At 39.5% G+C, this 12030-nt stretch overlaps 1 protein-coding gene across 1 annotated transcript in view; it reads right to left on the bottom strand.

Moving 5' to 3' along the window:
- Positions 1 to 11257, bottom strand: part of drd2a (dopamine receptor D2a) — a 31101-nt gene extending 19844 nt beyond the window's left edge. Inside the window, exon 1 of the mRNA XM_040188510.2 lies at positions 10859 to 11257. The gene's annotated coding sequence lies outside the window, so the exon portion shown is untranslated. The remainder of the gene's footprint in view (positions 1 to 10858) is intronic.
- Between the last annotated feature and the right edge of the window lie 773 nt (positions 11258 to 12030).

The raw sequence follows: 12030 nt of genomic DNA, 5'->3' as shown, positions 1-12030 counted from the left end.
AACATCCCGACCCGCAATCTCCGCTCTGCATCTGCAAAACTCCTCGTCCCTCCTTCACTGAGAGCAAAACACTCAACTAGATCACGACTCTTTGCTGTCCTTCATCTGAAATGGTGGAACGAGCTCTCTGAAGACACCAGGACCGCAGAGAGCCTTCACATCTTCCGCCGCAAACTAAAGATTTGCACTTTCTTGTTTCTTGCTCTTCTGAGTTTGTACCCCTATGGTTGAATGCACTTATTGTAAGTCGCTTTGGATAAAAGCGTCAGCTAAATGACATGTAACGTAATATTAAAATAAGAGACAAAGCACTTTCATTAGTGTCACGGTGTGGTTTTATTTCCTGTCTTATTTTGTAGTTTTCTGCTTCTTGTCTCCCTGGGTAACTTCACTTCCTGCCTTGTCCTGTCATCGTCTGTGATTGTCTGATTGTTTCCACCTGTGTCCAATCACCTGCACCTTCCTAGTGTATTTAAGCTGTGTGTGTCTCCTATCACTTGTCGCGTCATTGTCAACCCTTTTGACTATTCAAGTCGTTTTTGCTTTAAAATTTGGATTTGAGTCCTGCCTCCCCACGCACCCCTGACAATTAGTATGAGGCATCATGTAAATTAAGAAAAAATAAACCCAGGTAGTCAATAGAGTGACATAAACTGCAATAAAGTGTGTTGCCTTGGACAATGCTGATGAATACTACAATTACAGTGATTCCTAACACACTGTCCCGAACAATGAACATCCTAAGGCTTTATAAGGAATTGCTTGATACTTGAGGGTAACATCCTACGATGAAAGCCAAACACTAGTATGTTTTAATTTTGGTGATTTTGAGGAAGGAAAACAGCCTAAATAGATACTTGAGAAGGAAGCAAATTTCTTAAGGGGGGATCTCTTGGCAATCAGCCTCCTGTCAAGTCTGGTGTCATTTTCACTGTGTGATTAATTCATGTTGCTGGACATACTAAGCAGTAAACAAGCACCTAAGGGAGCACGAACCCAACTTATTAGAGGAGAAGTACGGCTCATAGTTTACAGCTATTTTAGAGAATATAAGAAATGCTCCCTTTTAAAAGAAATCTTAGTTTACAGCTACTTTTGAGAGGCAAGAAACTTTAAGGTTGATGTGTTGCTGATCAATACCAGTTTCTCCAATTAATTTTCTAGGTGCTGCAATTTTCTGCTTTGAAACACATCTCTCACTCTCTGCATTCTAAAATACACATGCAGTTTGCTATTTCCTAACAAAAACAGTGTCACAAAATATTTTTGTCCTCCATTTTGGTAGATTATTCTTTGAAGCTCCCCAGTAATTAGCTATTGTCAGGGCTTTTGTGAAAATGTGACTTCTTGTGTGTGTCTATTGTTTTAGTTATGCCAGACACCTTTTGGCTAAGAAGCTGCATTATAATGTGGAGATTAAAAAGAAGGAGCAGTCAATAAGAAGGCAGAAAAACTCTCCCACAAAGCTGTTATACATAAAATGACCAGGATGCAGTTGGAAGGGTTAAATCACAACCACAGTCAATAGTGATGAAGTAGCCGAGTGGGTGTTTTCCATGTAATAAACCCTATTAAACAAACCTGGCAACCAGCAAAGTAAAGTAAGTGTGAAAGCAAAGCTAAAAATGTATCAAATGGACTACCAGAGCTGAAATTGTGAAAATGATTGCATCATTTAATTACTGTGTAATGCAATACAGCGCGCGATTTATATTTAACTCCACACAACAACTTTAGAACCACATCGTTTTCAGGTTGGTTGAGCTGAGGGGAGGCACTTAAATTCTTCTTTCCTCGCAACCAAGAAAGAAGAAAGCGCATATTATGCAGAGCTCATGCATAGATATAGGTGAATTTATAAAACTGGCTCAGAGAAGAGGGTGCCCACGCAATGTTAAACCTTATCTTTTTATCCAAGGTCAAGTCTAACAAACATTGGACGGGGGCAAACCAGTAATGTGAAGTGTATTGATGTGTGGCCTCTGTGCTGCGGAAGTGTTACGGTGCAGGATAAAAAAAGACTACCATGCAGGCTGAATGGCCCACGACCCTCACTCGCGACCTCGTTTAACAAGGTTTGACCTTGACACTTGGAACACAAGACAAAGTTCAAAAAAACAATACAAAAGGATTGTAATAGAATACATTTTTGGCAATTTTCTTTTTTCTTTTTGTGGCTGTACAGCCAATATACTCCCAACAGTCACCATAACCATAACCACTCTCAGATTTAATCTCCCACCAAGCAGCCTGGGATCCAGTGGAGCAATTCAAGAAGCTGAACAATTAGGAAGTAAAATAAAAAAAAAACGGGGCAACCAAGGGCGCATGGAGTAGAGAGGGTGCACCGGGAACTGCAGGGTTGGCGGTTGGAACCCCGGCTGCTCCATGTCCTATGCCGAAGTGTCCCTTTGCAAGACGCCTTTGCGGCAGCCCACTGCTCCCACTGTGTGGGATGGGTTAAATACAGAGAACAATTTTCTGTATGTGTAACATAATACTTGGCAATACAAATGTCTTCTTCTTCTAAATCAGAACCTGCCTCAACATGCAGACCAATTTCTACTGAAAAGTAAAAAAGCATCAGCAAAATTGAGTATGGTCAGCAAGAAATGAGATTCTACTGCTGACCCAAAGTACACATCAAAATGATGATCTCACAAACTGCGCCAGTGTCGTGTATAAGGGCCCATAGCTCGTCAAAGTCAACTCCCAAAGATTAGTCAACACAAACTCTCCGGGTTCCATATACACAAAGCTTGAATTACCAAGTAAGTGCCAAACAATGTAGAATTCCCCAAAACAAAAGCTCAATATCTAATGAATCATATAAAAAGGGAAAATGAGGAGACCAAAGTCCATTAACAAAGCTGAAACAAACAAAACAAGGAGGGAGAGGTATGTCATTTCCAATTATCAAATACAAATTGAAGGCAATTTAGTGAAGAAAAAGCAGACAGAGGTCAAAACTAGGTTAACTAATACAAGGGGCCGGTGGGATCTTAAAATTCCAAATGATCAGATAAACGTTCAGATCTACCAGATAACAGGTTTGAGTAAACAGGTTCTTAGACTAATTGATCACTATGCGACACTGTATTTTACACCCCTATTATGGAGACAGGGGTTGAATAGTTAGAAGTGAGGTTAATCAATCTGTGTGCACTGGAAGCTTTATAACTTGGCCTTTTCTTATCGTCACATAGTCCATTATAAAAAAGACACATTATGGCTACCAGGCTTAGAGTTATTGATGATATATTATAAGGAAGTATTTCCTTTAAACTCATATTCATGGGAAGGTTCTACATTATTAAATGGATGGATTAAGAGCAGCAGCTGTATCTCTCATCATTAAACAGGTTAAATACTAGTTGTTGCCAACTAGAAGATTTATTAATTGTGAGCAGTGGACATGTCCTGGATATAATCCTTAAATAGCATAACCTCACCACCCCCAATAACTCAGTCTAAAAGCCAATCACATTCCTTTTTATTCCCCGGGGTCCACAGCACAGATCTCTGAAAACAGGAAGCATTATCTGGCTATCTTGGATCTCCAAAGAATTGAGTGGTGACAAAGCTTTTCTCTGCCCACCCCAGCTGCCAACTGCCCCCCAAAAAACAGATTATAGGCCCATGTGAGGCTGTCTGTCTTTTACCAAGTGGCTACATGTCTTCCATGTAGGGCTGGCTGTTTTCTTTTTTATCAGATTAAAGAGTTAATAACTGTTAACAAATAGCAAATGCGTTATTAGTTATAGTTTACATTCTGCTATATGTTTAAGATCAGAGGAAGGACAACATGGCTTCTTTGTATTTTGTAAGAATTACAAAATAATAATTATGGGGTAAAATATTTTTGGTTAAGAGGGAGCAACACATGCATGCCTTTCCCCAGTATTATAAACATCTAATTAAAAATAGTCAAACCATAATTACTTTCAAGAGGGGTTTGTTTGTTTTAGCAGCATTCTCAACTTTTGGTGCAACCCACTCAATTGTGAGCAGGTCTGAATCAAGGGGCAGATTCACAGATTGTTTTTCACTTCCAATAACGACACAAGGAGTTGCAAGGGCATGGACCTAAATGAGGGGAAAAGTGCCCTTCTGGTTACATAAAAAGGCCCACAAATACACAAATTGTTCTCATTGTCCTTTTTGTGTATTATTGAAGATAATTAAGTAGGAAATACTTAGGGTTGTGTTTTTATTGAAGCTGCTTCATGAACAGAAACTGTTTAATAAGTGTTATCAAATCTCACATGATATTTTTAATCGTCTGTGAACATCAGAAAGAGAAAAACTAATTGGCCAGTTTAATTGTTGCTGTGAAGTGATAATCTCATCAAATAATGCAGCAGCGAGGCAGTCATCAGTTTTTTTAAAACTTGTTTAAAAACCGCCAGTTAATCTTATGACAAACTCCATTTAATGAACAATCTAGTTGTGTCGAATTACAGCTATCTCAAACCCTGAATTTGATTGGCAAACGCCCTCAAATGCACTGAAACAGTTACATACTGTACATGAACAACACAAACCACATTTGCATGCAACAGAAAAGATACACAACATTTTGTTGATTTTTCTGCTGTTATTGTTTGTGTAAGTAAATAATAATCATATGCGTTTTAATGGTGCAGATAGGATGTTTAGTTTGCCATTATTCTCCAGGTTTTGCACACGTTAAATCTTTTCCTGATTCCTAGTATCAGCCTATGCAAAGAGGAAGCAAAACCTCGAGCTGATACCGCTGGGTCAATACTGTCAAAGTGTTTGATGTTAACCTAAGACAGGCTTCATCCAATTAGTTCTACATCTGCCTCAGCCCCCATTAGATGCTGGGTCAAAATCATTGATGGTGGCAAAGTCAATAACTACTTTATTTCTCATGAAATGCTTACTTTTGTTGCTGTGTGAGTGAGGAAGCTACTCATCATCACTGTGAAAGAGACGCTTTTCACAGACTGTCTGTGTAGGTGGTGGCTGCTATGACTTTTACTGTGCTGAAAATAAACGTGTACATTCAGGGGTAGCAATTACACTGTCATCATTTTGGTGTTGCAATTATGTCCCCTTTCTCTCTGCAATTACAAACAATTTTACTTGAAACATCCTTCTTATCCAAATGTGCATTCAGTTTGATCCCCCTCTGAGATAGAGCAAAAAATAATTAACACTGAGGAATTTCAAATTAGTGAAGGATTTATAAGAAAAATTCTGCAAATTGTTTTTCCCTTTTTATATCAAACAAAAAATGCATTTTTGCAGGAAAGATCTGGTTTGCTGTTAGTGTACTATTATTTTCACCAAACCAACTGAGTTTTTGAAGGGAAAGATAGCTTTTGAAATGACGAATTTCTCTTTTTACACACCAACCATGTGATGTTTAGGAAAAAAAATTAAAAACCAAGAAAATACAGGACCCAACAGTTTCCAGTATCAGCATGCTGAACCCCCTGACTTAAAAAAAGTGGCATAACTGACGTGTGCGGTAACCTATATCAAAGGAAATGGCATTTAGACTACACAATTTCCTCTGTCAAGGGATGTTTTACTTTGGAGATGCTGTCAGAAAGAAGTGAAATATTGGAGACCATCCGGGAAACCTCAAGACGAGTTACATTGATAGAAAGGACAGCCATAAAGGGCTAAATAAAAAGTCACTGATGCCTCATACACAAAGACAAAAGCCCTCGGGGTAAATTTCAACTATGCATCAATGTTATTGATATAGTAAGACATAAAGGTCATTGTAGTGGTGATATGAGCCATTACATACTCAAATCAAGCCAAAAGGGGAAAGACGCTAGAGCATCCGCCCGCTGGAAGAGGAGCGGAAGGAGGTTGGAAACAAGCCTCCGTCGACCTCATTAGGTCGTACAGGGAAGCGCCGAACTAACAACCGCTCTTTTCTCTTGTGAACGCATACACTTCTCACACACAAACCCGAACGTACACACACACCCTCCTGGCTGATTTTGCGTTAAAAGCCAAAAGGCACAAAGGAATGGATGCAGACATCCACACACAGCGTCATTGCTCAACCTGACACACGTTGCGTGCTCAACAGAGGCTTGGAAGGCCCAGGGAAATCAAGTGCTCGTGTAGGCCCCACTGTGCCCGTCTGCAACAACTGTAGTGTTAAAAAGGTGGAGTGATGAAACTGTTTATTTCCTGTCCAGTCCGTGTTCAAGCTGACAGCTCAATGGTCTCAAGCTGTTTATAATTCTGCATAACCTCAATGTGACTTGGATTGAGTCGTTGGCCCTGATGTGACCAGAGATGCAGTGTGTCTTGACACAAATGATTAGCACATCAATAATAAATGTATGAATAATGCAATATACCTGTCTTTCACATTAACCATTCTCTGTGTTTACCAGAAGGATGGAGTTTGTTTGGCACAATTTGCAGCCAAATTGTGAGATGTGGGATGACTAAAAAAAAAATTCATGAAAGTACAATTAATCTAATATGTATCTGCATCAGTATCACTAGTTTGCAGAAGCAAACTTGTGAATATGAATTGTGAAACTATTAATGGACATTTTGAAAAATGAATTTGGGGAATAGTGCTTGTATTTGTTAGATTAAAGAGTCTAACTGTAGCTGCGCGGTGTGCAGGTGAGGAAAATCTCTCCCCGATTTCCATGCCAAAGATGATTTCAATATCAAGCGGTTGGTAGAAAACCAAATAATGTAGTCAATCACTGCTGCTTGTGCAATACACTGATGAACTGATTATTATTAGTTGTGCAAGGTCTGTTTCTAAAGTGATTTCTATTGCATGAGCCAATGAAATTACGTTGCTGAATGAGATTGGCCCAAAAACTCTCTTGAGATGGTTGATATTAGGCATTGAAGGGTTATGAGCAGAGTCTAGTTGTAATCTAAGATTACTATTTAGACAGATTGCTTGTACTGTATGGCGTAGTATAGTAACATCATGTAATAGTCTTATAATAACAGTACAAATATTTTAAAAATAGATGACTAATCACCCTGTTAAATGTGAATCACCGTTTGATCAATTGAAACGCTTGCTGCCGATTACTTGAAAGCCGTGGTGTCCGTGGGCTATTTTCAGACCTGAACAGATGGTAAGAAAGTATTGGATTTAGGAATAATTTATCAAAGCTAAGACCAAAAGGTCACACAGACATGCGGATCCATGCTTGCTTTGTTCACCAAACAAAAAGACTCCCAGACTATTGAAGAAAATGTCAAGGAAGCTGCCACCGAAAGACAGTTTAGTACAACCGCAGGTTTCATCTGCCACTTGACACAAGAGGTTGAAAAAGATTGTCCAAAGTGACGCATGAGTCATGATGTCCCGCCGAGCTTAAATGTGACACGCCACCACACATCACCTTTTTAATTTTTGCCCTTTTAAAAGGCAGAGCTTCAGACACAAAAGACAGAGTTTCTGAGTGAGAAGTGTAAATCATTTTCTTGTATTCTCTCACAATGCAGCCTAATTGTAGCTGAAGCACTTTCACACCTCTTTGGGGAAATATTGTATTTCTGTGTGTGTGTGTGAAGCTCCCCAGGGGATCAGAAAGAGGAATGTTCACCGTTGTTCCTGAGTTTTAACTTCCTGTTCATCATGAATCAAAAGACCAAGACTAACAGGCTGTTTTTCTGATAAAAAGGAATTATGCTGCATTTCCATTCAGCAGTGGGTTTGCAGCATTTTATGTGTTAATTTGGTCGGCTTTCAACAGCCTAGCAGTCGTTTCAACAACTTGTGTATTTGCATGTGGATGTATTCTAAATATAAAAATGAATTTCTGAGGTGCTATTTAAATGTAACTGAGCTGTAAAAGCACAGAATAAAGAGAGAGCCCTCAAAAAATGGGTGACAGAAAATATAATCAGTGTTAAAATGAAATATTCTGTAAAGACAGCAAACAAGTTCTTCTCACTGCAAAAAAAAGAACTAGCTCCACATACCCATTTAGTGTCACCTATATTAGATATAAGGCACTATGTGCACATCATTAGGATCAATTCATGTACAGTTGATAATTCTGTAAACATAACTTTCAAAGCATATAACTTTAACCTGGATCATAATCAGATGGTTAATGTGATGGTTTTAATACATAATTGGCTGATGCATCCCTTCTGTAATTGGTTGCTGGTCTCCGGATTGTTGACGTATTTGACATGCCGGGGAATGGGTTTGAGGAGCGAGAGAATGTAGGCCAGTCCGATACATTAAAAAAGACTCAATAGTATTAAATGATTTCGAAACAAAATGGAGCCGCAGAACCACATGTCTGCCACACACAAACAGAAACAGAAACACGCTAGAAACACACAACAAGCTGCACCGGTTACTTTGGGCTATAGCCTTATGCAATAATACCGAGACATACAAATATTCCACTGTGTGTAAAGAGGAGTTCACATCTGTCAGTGATTTGGAGACCATTTTGAGATTTCAGTGCTTCTGGTTTTGCTAAAAATGGAAACAATTTATATTTTCTTTTAGTTTAATCATGTGTCAACAGAAGCACATGCAAAGGTAAGAAGCTCTCTTGTAACTCTCCTATTTTCTTCTGTTTATTCTGGTCCAAACAATTTTACTTCCCTGAGGACCCTTTCCCAAATTTAAATAATTCTCCTTTAGTCAGCCTAGCTGTAGGATTCGTGTTTTAATGCTTCACAATTAGGCGTTTGTTTATGCTTGACATTATAATGTTTTTTAAAGCATCAAACATATTTAGTAGTATCAACATATGCAAGACACCATCAATGATCATTAACTGACATTAAGACATGTCGAACTACATCATAAAAACTCAACCTTACCCGAGAAGTTTACCTTTTTCCCAAACTACTGCCCTAACAAAAAGTTAACAACAAGTTAAATATTTAGAAAAACATGCATGACATAGTAAATTGCATATTTTTCTCCTCTTTTTAGCAATTTGTTAAACTGAAAGTACATCTATTTAAAACGATTTGGTTTCGCGTCAATCACAGAAACGCGTCGTTCTGGGTGATGTCTTTTCTAATAAGTTAGGTTTCTAATAAGTTAGGTTTCAATTTCACAGATTGAATCAAATTTGGGTGCTAGAACCCTTTGTACAAAACCACATTTGTGTTGTTTTGTAATTTCATTAAAAAAAGCACAGGCTGCCGCATGGTGTCGTTTTCCTGTTAAATACATGTAATCTCACTGGGGAGCAGCGTGCTGAATTTAAATGTCACTATTGACTACACGCTGCATCAATTGAATCATCTTTCTACCTCTTTTACAATATAAGACATTCTGAACATAAATATACCGGTAAAGAACTGCACTGATGTCATGCGGCGGTTACTTTTGATAAAGCCACGCTGACTGTCAGCGGTGTAGCTTAGCGACCACTAGCTGTTAGCCCTGTTAGCTGCTAACCGCTGGCTCAGGCGGCGCCATGTTGAGAGCCATGTAGAGACAACCAAAATGCTCCTGTGTTTATGCACCTTTTTAACTACTCAGCTTGTACTGTGAATGAGGCTGATAGCCTACTCCACTTTGGGACATCTACCACCTTCATGTAAATTTCTGATATAAACTAAAGTAGTTAATGTGGAGATAAATATCAAAACAGTACAGCTCACACTTTAAAGCGTCGAGGAGATGTAATTCAACAAAGCTGTGTCAAGCGTTGAAAAGCGGGCAACTCTGATGATGCTGTTTTCTTTACAACTAGACGTGGCAGATAAGAGACACGAAGATTTAGAATCCATATGGATGAGCACTGTGTCTGCCAGTAAGTGTCATTTTTATTGACAGAAGCAATTTGGCTACTGGCTGTTATGACCAGGGTGGAGCTTTCCAAAGACCCTTACCGCTGACTTACAGCAGCAGATGTTTACTGGATAGTAATAATACCATAATTCTGTACAACAATCTCTTTAAAGGGTTATTTGGAAACTGGCAATAAACACACTCAAATTGAGTAAATGTGTTGTGAGGTTTTGAGAGGCCAAATACATACAGTAGCCATACCCAATCAGAAAACAAAGGCCATTCAAATAAATCATAATAATGGCAAATACATGTCTCTGACACGCTGTGAGGCCACACAGGTTTATCGCGGGAGCTGATGATGAACCACTCTTCTCTGTGGATTTTTTCACCGCTGTTTTTCTTTTCTTTTTTTAAATTGTCAAGGCTGCTGAGCGAAGGTTGTTAGGATACAGCACAGGTTGTACAGAAAACACAGCAGTCAGTCACCTGCGCCGCGTCCCCGGAGAAGCCAGCTAATCACACACTGGAAGGAACGGACAGATCTGAAATCAGCGCTCCGTGGGTTGGAAGGGACACTCTGCCACATGGCGAGGTTTGAAACATGAAGTCATGGCTCACTTCTCAGCACTTTTCCGGGCCTGAATTGCGGCAAAGCGCAAATGTGTTTGCCTACGGTTGTTTTACACCAAAGGGCAAAGCGGGATCAATACTGTCAACAACCGAGCTGCTATAGAAATAAATCAGCCATAATACAGATGTGTGAATGCGTACACGCATACAGGCTCAAATTCATTCAAATAAATGGACTCAAAGTGTTAATTTGGAAATGGAAAAAAAGAAACGCACTTCGGTGAAGCGGAATATTCTGGCTACAGCAAATTTACCGTAAGTTTATATTTTGATAATGACAATACATCACTTTTTATCACCCTTTGTATCATGACTCAAGCCGGCTGGCTGGACATTACTTTACATTTATGGCAATTTCTGCAATGTTTAGACTGATCGAAGATATGGTTTACAATCTTTTCACGACATCTTTTCTTTTTTTAAATCAAGTTTTGTACATCACACTCACACACAAAAAAAGAAGAAAAAAAGCCTTACCTTCACGCCATAAGTTTGACTGAACCTTTGTTTTTACAGGTACCCGCTGTTCAATTCAACAGAATCCACGTTTAGCTCCTACGGTGTATGTCGCTTTGCACATTGTTTACTCTTTATAACTGAACCGAGTTGGCGCAGCGGCTCGGGGGCGAGGCATCGGAACAGAATGTCACGCGAGCCAACATAATACACAGAAATAAAAGAGAAATAAATCTGCTTCCAATCCTTAAATCTTTCCCGAGCTTAAATGATCTTTCTTTTCCGTTTCGCCCGCCTGAAGAGAGAGAGGCGGAGGTTGAAACTGTACGGTGTCCGTCGGGTGTCCGGGAGCTTTTACGCACGGAGTTACCTTCGGTAGTGGCGGAGGCACGAGACGCGGCGACTGAGAAGAACTGAGGAAAATCTAGGCGGGGTTACATTCTGTTTTAACCCTGACAGGGACGCCTAATTCCTCACGGGGGGGTACCTTCTATACCTTCTATCCATGTGTTAGCCTCGCGTTTCCTGTGTAATGTAATCTCCACTTTGCTCCGCGAGCTCTACTTTTTATTTTTACAAATGTACGTTCAAAAACAAAGGACACGGATGTGGATGTAAATTTTACCATCCCGTGATGGCGAGGTGGGATAAATTTAATTTAGAACTAGTTTGCCAATAATTGAGTGCACAGTCATGTAGCAGCTGAGTGCAATAGTGCATCACATGGATATCGGTGATGGTTTCGGAAGTAAAAAAAATATATATATATACATATATATTTAGAAAAGTGTGGTGAACACTGCATTCTGACCCACGCAGTGAGCTGTAATTAATACATTTCTCCTTGTCTCTCTCAATCTTAGAAAGAAATAAAACCAACCTTGTTTTGTGCTCACCTTTTGAGTCTGCCTGCGTGTCGTCATTGGTAATTGTGATCCTGGAGACAGACAAGGCACCACCACCACATGGGATCTCCTTGAGTACTCTGCCAGTCCGTCTACTTGTCTTGGGACAGTTTTTGTTAATGTGACAACAGTACTTAGTCAAGTTAATGAAGATTCAGTTTGAATATGGATGTGATACGACCAAGGGTGCAGGAAGTATAATGGTTGGGAGGAGGGAAGCCGCCTCACCCATCACTTTACACTCTGGCAACTCTTTGCAAGATAGTGATTAACAAGTAACAGCTCTGG

This window comes from Gasterosteus aculeatus, chromosome 1, assembly GCF_964276395.1.
Source record: "Gasterosteus aculeatus chromosome 1, fGasAcu3.hap1.1, whole genome shotgun sequence".
In the NCBI taxonomy this organism is placed as follows: domain Eukaryota; kingdom Metazoa; phylum Chordata; class Actinopteri; order Perciformes; family Gasterosteidae; genus Gasterosteus; species Gasterosteus aculeatus.
This window is presented reverse-complemented; position numbering and strand designations above follow the sequence as displayed.